The sequence below is a fragment of the Amia ocellicauda genome, unplaced genomic scaffold (genome assembly GCF_036373705.1).
Source record: "Amia ocellicauda isolate fAmiCal2 unplaced genomic scaffold, fAmiCal2.hap1 HAP1_SCAFFOLD_41, whole genome shotgun sequence".
Classification (NCBI taxonomy): Eukaryota; Metazoa; Chordata; class Actinopteri; order Amiiformes; family Amiidae; genus Amia; species Amia ocellicauda.
Window position 1 is genome coordinate 495001 of NW_027102981.1, and position 13273 is coordinate 508273.

At 43.7% G+C, this 13273-nt stretch overlaps 11 non-coding genes and 1 pseudogene across 11 annotated transcripts; all 12 read right to left on the minus strand.

Annotated features, from left to right (window-relative positions):
* Nucleotides 1-77: 77 nt before the first annotated feature.
* LOC136735822 (5S ribosomal RNA) lies at nucleotides 78-196 on the minus strand. Its single transcript, XR_010811349.1, has one exon. It is a non-coding gene; the product is annotated as a 5S ribosomal RNA (ribosomal RNA).
* Nucleotides 197-1262: 1066 nt separating this feature from the next.
* On the minus strand, nucleotides 1263-1381 carry LOC136735265 (5S ribosomal RNA). The gene has a single exon (XR_010810883.1). It is a non-coding gene; the product is annotated as a 5S ribosomal RNA (ribosomal RNA).
* A 1066-nt stretch (nucleotides 1382-2447) lies between these two features.
* Nucleotides 2448-2566, minus strand: LOC136735936 (5S ribosomal RNA). The gene has a single exon (XR_010811463.1). It is a non-coding gene; the product is annotated as a 5S ribosomal RNA (ribosomal RNA).
* A 1055-nt stretch (nucleotides 2567-3621) lies between these two features.
* LOC136735382 (5S ribosomal RNA) lies at nucleotides 3622-3740 on the minus strand. Its single transcript, XR_010810993.1, has one exon. It is a non-coding gene; the product is annotated as a 5S ribosomal RNA (ribosomal RNA).
* A 1066-nt stretch (nucleotides 3741-4806) lies between these two features.
* Nucleotides 4807-4915, minus strand: LOC136735452 (uncharacterized; annotated as a pseudogene).
* Nucleotides 4916-5970: 1055 nt separating this feature from the next.
* LOC136735692 (5S ribosomal RNA) lies at nucleotides 5971-6089 on the minus strand. Its single transcript, XR_010811224.1, has one exon. It is a non-coding gene; the product is annotated as a 5S ribosomal RNA (ribosomal RNA).
* Nucleotides 6090-7147: 1058 nt separating this feature from the next.
* Nucleotides 7148-7266, minus strand: LOC136735584 (5S ribosomal RNA). Its single transcript, XR_010811121.1, has one exon. It is a non-coding gene; the product is annotated as a 5S ribosomal RNA (ribosomal RNA).
* A 1058-nt stretch (nucleotides 7267-8324) lies between these two features.
* Nucleotides 8325-8443, minus strand: LOC136735896 (5S ribosomal RNA). Its single transcript, XR_010811423.1, has one exon. It is a non-coding gene; the product is annotated as a 5S ribosomal RNA (ribosomal RNA).
* Nucleotides 8444-9498: 1055 nt separating this feature from the next.
* LOC136735693 (5S ribosomal RNA) lies at nucleotides 9499-9617 on the minus strand. The gene has a single exon (XR_010811225.1). It is a non-coding gene; the product is annotated as a 5S ribosomal RNA (ribosomal RNA).
* Nucleotides 9618-10675: 1058 nt separating this feature from the next.
* On the minus strand, nucleotides 10676-10794 carry LOC136735585 (5S ribosomal RNA). The gene has a single exon (XR_010811122.1). It is a non-coding gene; the product is annotated as a 5S ribosomal RNA (ribosomal RNA).
* A 1058-nt stretch (nucleotides 10795-11852) lies between these two features.
* On the minus strand, nucleotides 11853-11971 carry LOC136735586 (5S ribosomal RNA). The gene has a single exon (XR_010811123.1). It is a non-coding gene; the product is annotated as a 5S ribosomal RNA (ribosomal RNA).
* A 1058-nt stretch (nucleotides 11972-13029) lies between these two features.
* LOC136735897 (5S ribosomal RNA) lies at nucleotides 13030-13148 on the minus strand. Its single transcript, XR_010811424.1, has one exon. It is a non-coding gene; the product is annotated as a 5S ribosomal RNA (ribosomal RNA).
* Nucleotides 13149-13273: the final 125 nt, after the last annotated feature.

Here is a 13273-nt window from a genome sequence, read left to right on the forward strand (position 1 = left end):
TGAAATAATGATGAAATTGCGTGTATCCAAAGTTAAAACTCGTGATTTGTCGCCCTCTGGTGTGTAAAAGATGCAAAAGCTTACAGCACCTGGTATTCCCAGGCGGTCTCCCATCCAAGTACTGACCAGGCCCGAGCCTGCTTGGCTTCCGAGATCGGACGAGATCGGGCGTATTCAGGCTAGTATGGCCGTAAGCCAGGAAGGCTGTCCCTGACGCTCTACTTAAAGGGAAGGCAATATCCGTTTCTGCTGTTCATACTTACAGTTGAACTGTCTCTCTACTCTAAAGCCCGGGACACACCAGCGCGCCGCAGACAGTCCCTGCTAACACGCCACGTTGTGGCAACATTGTGGCAACGTTGTGCGTTAGCTGGGGTGCCACACCAGACCGGAACTATATATTACAAAACGAACACATTGTCTTGATAAAACAGCTGTAATTGAGTGCCTGACACGCCAGTCAAGCGCAATCTTGAGAAGGTGTGCATTTCAGTAAGGATTTCAATTGACATGCAGTATGAAACTGAAAGGAGGTTGCATCACTATGATGCATAACATTGCATGTATTGTATTTTCAAGTGTGTGCATTCATCCTGTTGTCATTTTGTTTTGAAAGCAGAAGAATCATTCAACAGGTTGCTGAGACAAATGTAAACCAGTAAAACATATGAAGAGAAACAAACCTTGAATATAAGTTCAGTTGTTTAAACATTTGACAAACTATGGTGAGGGGGTTAGAAAACACACAAATCCAGCAGCTCCTGTATTTCAATACACCAGAACCCAATATTATTGGCGAGTCGGGTAGTCCATCATCACAGTTCGAGGGCAGGCATCATTTCAGTAATTTCATCCCGTTGCATTCACATCCGTGCCTTGAATGAGATTGAATGTGATCTTTGCTCTCAAGTATGTTCCCAGGTTTTACACTTTCGTGCTTTGCATGAATGGGAATGGAACCGTGTGTGTTGAATGAGGCTCCTTGTGAGCACTGAACTTTGTCCGGTGGAGTTCCTTTTTGTGTTGCTGTAATTGTGTCATTTCTCGATGAGAAAGATTAGGCAACATTTAGTCACTTCTAGCCATGATGCTCAATTTATTTACGAATGTACCCTAGTTACTAGGGACCGTTTACGTTGGAGAACAAGATCTATTGTATGCCTGTGTATTTGGGGAAGTCAAATCTGAAATAATGATGAAATTGCGTGTATCCAAAGTTAAAACTCGTGATTTGTCGCCCTCTGGTGTGTAAAAGATGCAAAAGCTTACAGCACCTGGTATTCCCAGGCGGTCTCCCATCCAAGTACTGACCAGGCCCGAGCCTGCTTGGTTTCCGAGATCGGACGAGATCGGGCGTATTCAGGCTAGTATGGCCGTAAGCCAGGAAGGCTGTCCCTGACGCTCTACTTAAAGGGAAGGCAATATCCGTTTCTGCTGTTCATACTTACAGTTGAACTGTCTCTCTACTCTAAAGCCCGGGACACACCAGCGCGCCGCAGACAGTCCCTGCTAACACGCCACGTTGTGGCAACATTGTGGCAACGTTGTGCGTTAGCTGGGGTGCCACACCAGACCGGAACTATATATTACAAAACGAACACATTCTCTTGATAAAACAGCTGTAATTGAGTGCCTGACACGCCAGTCAAGCGCAATCTTGAGAAGGTGTGCATTTCAGTAAGGATTTCAATTGACATGCAGTATGAAACTGAAAGGAGGTTGCATCACTATGATGCATAACATTGCATGTATTGTATTTTCAAGTGTGTGCATTCATCCTGTTGTCATTTTGTTTTGAAAGCAGAAGAATCATTCAACAGGTTGCTGAGACAAATGTAAACCAGTAAAACATATGAAGAGAAACAAACCTTGAATATAAGTTCAGTTGTTTAAACATTTGACAAACTATGGTGAGGGGGTTAGAAAACACACAAATCCAGCAGCTCCTGTATTTCAATACACCAGAACCCAATATTATTGGCGAGTCGGGTAGTCCATCATCACAGTTCGAGGGCAGGCATCATTTCAGTAATTTCATCCCGTTGCATTCACATTCGTGCCTTGAATGAGATTGAATGTGATCTTTGCTCTCAAGTATGTTCCCAAGTTTTACACTTTCGTGCTTTGCATGAATGGGAATGGAACCGTGTGTGTTGAATGAGGCTCCTTGTGAGCACTGAACTTTGTCCGGTGGAGTTCCTTTTTGTGTTGCTGTAATTGTGTCATTTCTCGATGAGAAAGATTAGGCAACATTTAGTCACTTCTAGCCATGATGCTCAATTTATTTACGAATGTACCCTAGTTACTAGGGACCGTTTACGTTGGAGAACAAGATCTATTGTATGCCTGTGTATTTGGGGAAGTCAAATCTGAAATAATGATGAAATTGCGTGTATCCAAAGTTAAAACTCGTGATTTGTCGCCCTCTGGTGTGTAAAAGATGCAAAAGCTTACAGCACCTGGTATTCCCAGGTGGTCTCCCATACAAGTACTGACCAGGCCCGAGCCTGCTTAGCTTCCGAGATCAGACGAGATCGGGCGTATTCAGGCTAGTATGGCCGTAAGCCAGGGAGGCTGTCCCTGACGCTCTACTTAAAGGGAAGGCAATATCCGTTTCTGCCGCTCATACTTGCAGTTGAACTGTCTCTCTACTCTAAAGTCCGGGACACACCAGCACGCCGCAGACAGTCCCTGCTAACACGAAACGTTGTGGCAACGTTGTGCGTTAGCTGGGGTGCCACACCAGACCGGAACTATATATTACAAAACGAACACATTGTCTTGATAAAACAGCTGTAATTGAGTGCCTGACACGCCAGTCAAGCGCAATCTTGAGAAGGTGTGCATTTCAGTAAGGATTTCAATTGACATGCAGTATGAAACTGAAAGGAGGTTGCATCACTATGATGCATAACATTGCATGTATTGTATTTTCAAGTGTGTGCATTCATCCTGTTGTCATTTTGTTTTGAAAGCAGAAGAATCATTCAACAGGTTGCTGAGACAAATGTAAACCAGTAAAACATATGAAGAGAAACAAACCTTGAATATAAGTTCAGTTGTTTAAACATTTGACAAACTATGGTGAGGGGGTAAGAAAACACACAAATCCAGCAGCTCCTGTATTTCAATACACCAGAACCCAATATTATTGGCGAGTCGGGTAGTCCATCATCACAGTTCGAGGGCAGGCATCATTTCAGTAATTTCATCCCGTTGCATTCACATCCGTGCCTTGAATGAGATTGAATGTGATCTTTGCTCTCAAGTATGTTCCCAAGTTTTACACTTTCGTGCTTTGCATGAATGGGAATGGAACCGTGTGTGTTGAATGAGGCTCCTTGTGAGCACTGAACTTTGTCCGGTGGAGTTCCTTTTTGTGTTGCTGTAATTGTGTCATTTCTCGATGAGAAAGATTAGGCAACATTTAGTCACTTCTAGCCATGATGCTCAATTTATTTACGAATGTACCCTAGTTACTAGGGACCGTTTACGTTGGAGAACAAGATCTATTGTATGCCTGTGTATTTGGGGAAGTCAAATCTGAAATAATGATGAAATTGCGTGTATCCAAAGTTAAAACTCGTGATTTGTCGCCCTCTGGAGTGTAAAAGATGCAAAAGCTTACAGCACCTGGTATTCCCAGGCGGTCTCCCATCCAAGTACTGACCAGGCACGAGCCTGCTTAGCTTCCGAGATCTGACGAGATCGGGCGTATTCAGGATAGTATGGCCGTAAGCCAGGGAGGCTGTCCCTGACGCTCTACTTAAAGGGAAGGCAATATCCGTTTCTGCCGTTCATACTTACAGTTGAACTGTCTCTCTACTCTAAAGCCCGGGACACACCAGCGCGCCGCAGACAGTCCCTGCTAACACGCCACGTTGTGGCAACATTGTGGCAACGTTGTGCGTTAGCTGGGGTGCCACACCAGACCGGAACTATATTTTACAAAACGAACACATTGTCTTGATAATACAGCTGTAATTGAGTGCCTGACACGCCAGTCAAGCGCAATCTTGTGAAGGTGTGCATTTCAGTAAGGATTTCAATTGACATGCAGTATGAAACTGAAAGGAGGTTGCATCACTATGATGCATAACATTGCATGTATTGTATTTTCAAGTGTGTGCATTCATCCTGTTGTCATTTTGTTTTGAAAGCAGAAGAATCATTCAACAGGTTGCTGAGACAAATGTAAACCAGTAAAACATATGAAGAGAAACAAACCTTGAATATAAGTTCAGTTGTTTAAACATTTGACAAACTATGGTGAGGGGGTAAGAAAACACACAAATCCAGCAGCTCCTGTATTTCAATACACCAGAACCCAATATTATTGGCGAGTCGGGTAGTCCATCATCACAGTTCGAGGGCAGGCATCATTTCAGTAATTTCATCCCGTTGCATTCACATCCGTGCCTTGAATGAGATTGAATGTGATCTTTGTTCTCAAGTATGTTCCCAAGTTTTACACTTTCGTGCTTTGCATGAATGGGAATGGAACCGTGTGTGTTGAATGAGGCTCCTTGTGAGCACTGAACTTTGTCCGGTGGAGTTCCTTTTTGTGTTGCTGTAATTGTGTCATTTCTCGATGAGAAAGATTAGGCAACATTTAGTCACTTCTAGCCATGATGCTCAATTTATTTACGAATGTACCCTAGTTACTAGGGACCGTTTACGTTGGAGAACAAGATCTATTGTATGCCTGTGTATTTGGGGAAGTCAAATCTGAAATAATGATGAAATTGCGTGTATCCAAAGTTAAAACTCGTGATTTGTCGCCCTCTCGTGTGTAAAAGATGCAAAAGCTTACAGCACCTGGTATTCCCAGGCGGTCTCCCATCCAAGTACTGACCAGGCCCGAGCCTGCTTAGCTTCCGAGATCGGGCGTATTCAGGCTAGTATGGCCGTAAGCCAGGGAGGCTGTCCCTGACGCTCTACTTAAAGGGAAGGCAATATCCGTTTCTGCCGCTCATACTTGCAAATGAACTGTCTCTCTACTCTAAAGTCCGGGACACACCAGCGCGCCGCAGACAGTCCCTGCTAACATGAAACGTTGTGGCAACGTTGTGCGTCAGCTGGGGTGCCAAACCAGACTGGAACTATATTTTACAAAACGAACACATTGTCTTGATAAAACAGCTGTAATTGAGTGCCTGACACGGCAGTCAAGCGCAATCTTGAGAAGGTGTGCATTTCAGTAAGGATTTCAATTGACATGCAGTATGAAACTGAAATGAGGTTGCATCACTATGATGCATAACATTGCATGTATTGTATTTTCAAGTGTGTACATTCATCCTGTTGTCATTTTGTTTTGAAAGCAGAAGAATCATTCAACAGGTTGCTGAGACAAATGTAAACCAGTAAAACATATGAAGAGAAACAAACCTTGAATATAAGTTCAGTTGTTTAAACATTTGACAAACTATGGTGAGGGGGTAAGAAAACACACAAATCCAGCAGCTCCTGTATTTCAATACACCAGAACCCAATATTATTGGCGAGTCGGGTAGTCCATCATCACAGTTCGAGGGCAGGCATCATTTCAGTAATTTCATCCCGTTGCATTCACATCCGTGCCTTGAATGAGATTGAATGTGATCTTTGCTCTCAAGTATTTTCCCAAGTTTTACACTTTCGTGCTTTGCATGAATGGGAATGGAACCGTGTGTGTTGAATGAGGCTCCTTGTGAGCACTGAACTTTGTCCGGTGGAGTTCCTTTTTGTGTTGGTGTAATTGTGTCATTTCTCGATGAGAAAGATTAGGCAACATTTAGTCACTTCTAGCCATGATGCTCAATTTATTTACGAATGTACACTAGTTACTAGGGACCGTTTACGTTGGAGAACAAGATCTATTGTATGCCTGTGTATTTGGGGAAGTCAAATCTGAAATAATGATGAAATTGCGTGTATCCAAAGTTAAAACTCGTGATTTGTCGCCCTTTGGTGTGTAAAAGATGCAAAAGCTTACAGCACCTGGTATTCCCAGGGGGTCTCCCATCCAAGTACTGACCAGGCCCGAGCCTGCTTAGCTTCCGAGATCGGACGAGATCGGGCGTATTCAGGCTAGTATGGCCGTAAGCCAGGGAGGCTGTCCCTGACGCGCTACTTAAAGGGAAGGCAATATCCGTTTCTGCCGTTCATACTTACAGTTGAACTGTCTCTCTACTCTAAAGCCCGGGACACACCAGCGCGCCGCAGACAGTCCCTGCTAACACGAAACGTTGTGGCAACGTTGTGCGTTAGCTGGGGTGCCACACCAGACCGGAACTATATATTACAAAACGAACACATTGTCTTGATAATACAGCTGTAATTGAGTGCCTGACACGCCAGTCAAGCGCAATCTTGAGAAGGTGTGCATTTCAGTAAGGATTTCAATTGACATGCAGTATGAAACTGAAAGGAGGTTGCATCACTATGATGCATAACATTGCATGTATTGTATTTTCAAGTGTGTGCATTCATCCTGTTGTCATTTTGTTTTGAAAGCAGAAGAATCATTCTTGCTGAGGTTGCTGAGACAAATGTAAACCAGTAAAACATATGAAGAGAAACAAACCTTGAATATAAGTTCAGTTGTTTAAACATTTGACAAACTATGGTGAGGGGGTAAGAAAACACACAAATCCAGCAGCTCCTGTATTTCAATACACCAGAACCCAATATTATTGGCGAGTCGGGTAGTCCATCATCACAGTTCGAGGGCAGGCATCATTTCAGTAATTTCATCCCGTTGCATTCACATCCGTGCCTTGAATGAGATTGAATGTGATCTTTGCTCTCAAGTATGTTCCCAAGTTTTACACTTTCGTGCTTTGCATGAATGGGAATGGAACCGTGTGTGTTGAATGAGGCTCCTTGTGAGCACTGAACTTTGTCCGGTGGAGTTCCTTTTTGTGTTGCTGTAATTGTGTCATTTCTCGATGAGAAAGATTAGGCAACATTTAGTCACTTCTAGCCATGATGCTCAATTTATTTACGAATGTACCCTAGTTACTAGGGACCGTTTACGTTGGAGAACAAGATCTATTGTATGCCTGTGTATTTGGGGAAGTCAAATGTGAAATAATGATGAAATTGCGTGTATCCAAAGTTAAAACTCGTGATTTGTCGCCCTCTGGTGTGTAAAAGATGCAAAAGCTTACAGCACCTGGTATTCCCAGGCGGTCTCCCATCCAAGTACTGACCAGGCCCGAGCCTGCTTAGCTTCCGAGATCGGACGAGATCGGGCGTATTCAGGCTAGTATGGCCGTAAGCCAGGGAGGCTGTCCCTGACGCTCTACTTAAAGGGAAGGCAATATCCGTTTCTGCCGCTCATACTTGCAGTTGAACTGTCTCTCTACTCTAAAGTCCGGGACACACCAGCGCGCCGCAGACAGTCCCTGCTAACACGAAACGTTGTGGCAACGTTGTGCGTTAGCTGGGGTGCCACACCAGACCGGAACTATATATTACAAAACGAACACATTGTCTTGATAATACAGCTGTAATTGAGTGCCTGACACGCCAGTCAAGCGCAATCTTGAGAAGGTGTGCATTTCAGTAAGGATTTCAATTGACATGCAGTATGAAACTGAAAGGAGGTTGCATCACTATGATGCATAACATTGCATGTATTGTATTTTCAAGTGTGTGCATTCATCCTGTTGTCATTTTGTTTTGAAAGCAGAAGAATCATTCTTGCTGAGGTTGCTGAGACAAATGTAAACCAGTAAAACATATGAAGAGAAACAAACCTTGAATATAAGTTCAGTTGTTTAAACATTTGACAAACTATGGTGAGGGGGTAAGAAAACACACAAATCCAGCAGCTCCTGTATTTCAATACACCAGAACCCAATATTATTGGCGAGTCGGGTAGTCCATCATCACAGTTCGAGGGCAGGCATCATTTCAGTAATTTCATCCCGTTGCATTCACATCCGTGCCTTGAATGAGATTGAATGTGATCTTTGCTCTCAAGTATGTTCCCAAGTTTTACACTTTCGTGCTTTGCATGAATGGGAATGGAACCGTGTGTGTTGAATGAGGCTCCTTGTGAGCACTGAACTTTGTCCGGTGGAGTTCCTTTTTGTGTTGCTGTAATTGTGTCATTTCTCGATGAGAAAGATTAGGCAACATTTAGTCACTTCTAGCCATGATGCTCAATTTATTTACGAATGTACCCTAGTTACTAGGGACCGTTTACGTTGGAGAACAAGATCTATTGTATGCCTGTGTATTTGGGGAAGTAAAATCTGAAATATTGATGAAATTGCGTGTATCCAAAGTTAAAACTCGTGATTTGTCGCCCTCTGGTGTGTAAAAGATGCAAAAGCTTACAGCACCTGGTATTCCAAGGCGGTCTCCCATCCAAGTACTGACCAGGCCCAAGCCTGCTTGACTTCCGAGATCGGACGAGATCGGGCGTATTCAGGCTAGTATGGCCGTAAGCCAGGGAGGCTGTCCCTGACGCTCTACTTAAAGGGAAGGCAATATCCGTTTCTGCCGCTCATACTTGCAGTTGAACTGTCTCTCTACTCTAAAGTCCGGGACACACCAGCGCGCCGCAGGCAGTCCCTGCTAACACGAAACGTTGTGGCAACGTTGTGCGTTAGCTGGGGTGCCACACCAGACCGGAACTATATTTTACAAAACGAACACATTGTCTTGATAAAACAGCTGTAATTGAGTGCCTGACACGGCAGTCAAGCGCAATCTTGAGAAGGTGTGCATTTCAGTAAGGATTTCAATTGACATGCAGTATGAAACTGAAATGAGGTTGCATCACTATGATGCATAACATTGCATGTATTGTATTTTCAAGTGTGTACATTCATCCTGTTGTCATTTTGTTTTGAAAGCAGAAGAATCATTCAACAGGTTGCTGAGACAAATGTAAACCAGTAAAACATATGAAGAGAAACAAACCTTGAATATAAGTTCAGTTGTTTAAACATTTGACAAACTATGGTGAGGGGGTAAGAAAACACACAAATCCAGCAGCTCCTGTATTTCAATACACCAGAACCCAATATTATTGGCGAGTCGGGTAGTCCATCATCACAGTTCGAGGGCAGGCATCATTTCAGTAATTTCATCCCGTTGCATTCACATCCGTGCCTTGAATGAGATTGAATGTGATCTTTGCTCTCAAGTATTTTCCCAAGTTTTACACTTTCGTGCTTTGCATGAATGGGAATGGAACCGTGTGTGTTGAATGAGGCTCCTTGTGAGCACTGAACTTTGTCCGGTGGAGTTCCTTTTTGTGTTGGTGTAATTGTGTCATTTCTCGATGAGAAAGATTAGGCAACATTTAGTCACTTCTAGCCATGATGCTCAATTTATTTACGAATGTACACTAGTTACTAGGGACCGTTTACGTTGGAGAACAAGATCTATTGTATGCCTGTGTATTTGGGGAAGTCAAATCTGAAATAATGATGAAATTGCGTGTATCCAAAGTTAAAACTCGTGATTTGTCGCCCTTTGGTGTGTAAAAGATGCAAAAGCTTACAGCACCTGGTATTCCCAGGGGGTCTCCCATCCAAGTACTGACCAGGCCCGAGCCTGCTTAGCTTCCGAGATCGGACGAGATCGGGCGTATTCAGGCTAGTATGGCCGTAAGCCAGGGAGGCTGTCCCTGACGCGCTACTTAAAGGGAAGGCAATATCCGTTTCTGCCGTTCATACTTACAGTTGAACTGTCTCTCTACTCTAAAGCCCGGGACACACCAGCGCGCCGCAGACAGTCCCTGCTAACACGAAACGTTGTGGCAACGTTGTGCGTTAGCTGGGGTGCCACACCAGACCGGAACTATATATTACAAAACGAACACATTGTCTTGATAATACAGCTGTAATTGAGTGCCTGACACGCCAGTCAAGCGCAATCTTGAGAAGGTGTGCATTTCAGTAAGGATTTCAATTGACATGCAGTATGAAACTGAAAGGAGGTTGCATCACTATGATGCATAACATTGCATGTATTGTATTTTCAAGTGTGTGCATTCATCCTGTTGTCATTTTGTTTTGAAAGCAGAAGAATCATTCTTGCTGAGGTTGCTGAGACAAATGTAAACCAGTAAAACATATGAAGAGAAACAAACCTTGAATATAAGTTCAGTTGTTTAAACATTTGACAAACTATGGTGAGGGGGTAAGAAAACACACAAATCCAGCAGCTCCTGTATTTCAATACACCAGAACCCAATATTATTGGCGAGTCGGGTAGTCCATCATCACAGTTCGAGGGCAGGCATCATTTCAGTAATTTCATCCCGTTGCATTCACATCCGTGCCTTGAATGAGATTGAATGTGATCTTTGCTCTCAAGTATGTTCCCAAGTTTTACACTTTCGTGCTTTGCATGAATGGGAATGGAACCGTGTGTGTTGAATGAGGCTCCTTGTGAGCACTGAACTTTGTCCGGTGGAGTTCCTTTTTGTGTTGCTGTAATTGTGTCATTTCTCGATGAGAAAGATTAGGCAACATTTAGTCACTTCTAGCCATGATGCTCAATTTATTTACGAATGTACCCTAGTTACTAGGGACCGTTTACGTTGGAGAACAAGATCTATTGTATGCCTGTGTATTTGGGGAAGTCAAATGTGAAATAATGATGAAATTGCGTGTATCCAAAGTTAAAACTCGTGATTTGTCGCCCTCTGGTGTGTAAAAGATGCAAAAGCTTACAGCACCTGGTATTCCCAGGCGGTCTCCCATCCAAGTACTGACCAGGCCCGAGCCTGCTTAGCTTCCGAGATCGGACGAGATCGGGCGTATTCAGGCTAGTATGGCCGTAAGCCAGGGAGGCTGTCCCTGACGCTCTACTTAAAGGGAAGGCAATATCCGTTTCTGCCGCTCATACTTGCAGTTGAACTGTCTCTCTACTCTAAAGTCCGGGACACACCAGCGCGCCGCAGACAGTCCCTGCTAACACGAAACGTTGTGGCAACGTTGTGCGTTAGCTGGGGTGCCACACCAGACCGGAACTATATATTACAAAACGAACACATTGTCTTGATAATACAGCTGTAATTGAGTGCCTGACACGCCAGTCAAGCGCAATCTTGAGAAGGTGTGCATTTCAGTAAGGATTTCAATTGACATGCAGTATGAAACTGAAAGGAGGTTGCATCACTATGATGCATAACATTGCATGTATTGTATTTTCAAGTGTGTGCATTCATCCTGTTGTCATTTTGTTTTGAAAGCAGAAGAATCATTCTTGCTGAGGTTGCTGAGACAAATGTAAACCAGTAAAACATATGAAGAGAAACAAACCTTGAATATAAGTTCAGTTGTTTAAACATTTGACAAACTATGGTGAGGGGGTAAGAAAACACACAAATCCAGCAGCTCCTGTATTTCAATACACCAGAACCCAATATTATTGGCGAGTCGGGTAGTCCATCATCACAGTTCGAGGGCAGGCATCATTTCAGTAATTTCATCCCGTTGCATTCACATCCGTGCCTTGAATGAGATTGAATGTGATCTTTGCTCTCAAGTATGTTCCCAAGTTTTACACTTTCGTGCTTTGCATGAATGGGAATGGAACCGTGTGTGTTGAATGAGGCTCCTTGTGAGCACTGAACTTTGTCCGGTGGAGTTCCTTTTTGTGTTGCTGTAATTGTGTCATTTCTCGATGAGAAAGATTAGGCAACATTTAGTCACTTCTAGCCATGATGCTCAATTTATTTACGAATGTACCCTAGTTACTAGGGACCGTTTACGTTGGAGAACAAGATCTATTGTATGCCTGTGTATTTGGGGAAGTCAAATGTGAAATAATGATGAAATTGCGTGTATCCAAAGTTAAAACTCGTGATTTGTCGCCCTCTGGTGTGTAAAAGATGCAAAAGCTTACAGCACCTGGTATTCCCAGGCGGTCTCCCATCCAAGTACTGACCAGGCCCGAGCCTGCTTAGCTTCCGAGATCGGACGAGATCGGGCGTATTCAGGCTAGTATGGCCGTAAGCCAGGGAGGCTGTCCCTGACGCTCTACTTAAAGGGAAGGCAATATCCGTTTCTGCCGCTCATACTTGCAGTTGAACTGTCTCTCTACTCTAAAGTCCGGGACACACCAGCGCGCCGCAGACAGTCCCTGCTAACACGAAACGTTGTGGCAACGTTGTGCGTTAGCTGGGGTGCCACACCAGACCGGAACTATATATTACAAAACGAACACATTGTCTTGATAATACAGCTGTAATTGAGTGCCTGACACGCCAGTCAAGCGCAATCTTGAGAAGGTGTGCATTTCAGTAAGGATTTCAATTGACATGCAGTATGAAACTGAAAGGAGGTTGCATCACTATGATGCATAACATTGCATGTATTGTATTTTCAAGTGTGTGCATTCATCCTGTTGTCATTTTGTTTTGAAAGCAGAAGAATCATTCTTGCTGAGGTTGCTGAGACAAATGTAAACCAGTAAAACATATGAAGAGAAACAAACCTTGAATATAAGTTCAGTTGTTTAAACATTTGACAAACTATGGTGAGGGGGTAAGAAAACACACAAATCCAGCAGCTCCTGTATTTCAATACACCAGAACCCAATATTATTGGCGAGTCGGGTAGTCCATCATCACAGTTCGAGGGCAGGCATCATTTCAGTAATTTCATCCCGTTGCATTCACATCCGTGCCTTGAATGAGATTGAATGTGATCTTTGCTCTCAAGTATGTTCCCAAGTTTTACACTTTCGTGCTTTGCATGAATGGGAATGGAACCGTGTGTGTTGAATGAGGCTCCTTGTGAGCACTGAACTTTGTCCGGTGGAGTTCCTTTTTGTGTTGCTGTAATTGTGTCATTTCTCGATGAGAAAGATTAGGCAACATTTAGTCACTTCTAGCCATGATGCTCAATTTATTTACGAATGTACCCTAGTTACTAGGGACCATTTACGTTGGAGAACAAGATCTATTGTATGCCTGTGTATTTGGGGAAGTAAAATCTGAAATATTGATGAAATTGCGTGTATCCAAAGTTAAAACTCGTGATTTGTCGCCCTCTGGTGTGTAAAAGATGCAAAAGCTTACAGCACCTGGTATTCCAAGGCGGTCTCCCATCCAAGTACTGACCAGGCCCAAGCCTGCTTGACTTCCGAGATCGGACGAGATCGGGCGTATTCAGGCTAGTATGGCCGTAAGCCAGGGAGGCTGTCCCTGACGCTCTACTTAAAGGGAAGGCAATATCCGTTTCTGCCGCTCATACTTGCAGTTGAACTGTCTCTCTACTCTAAAGTCCGGGACACACCAGCGCGCCGCAGGCAGTCC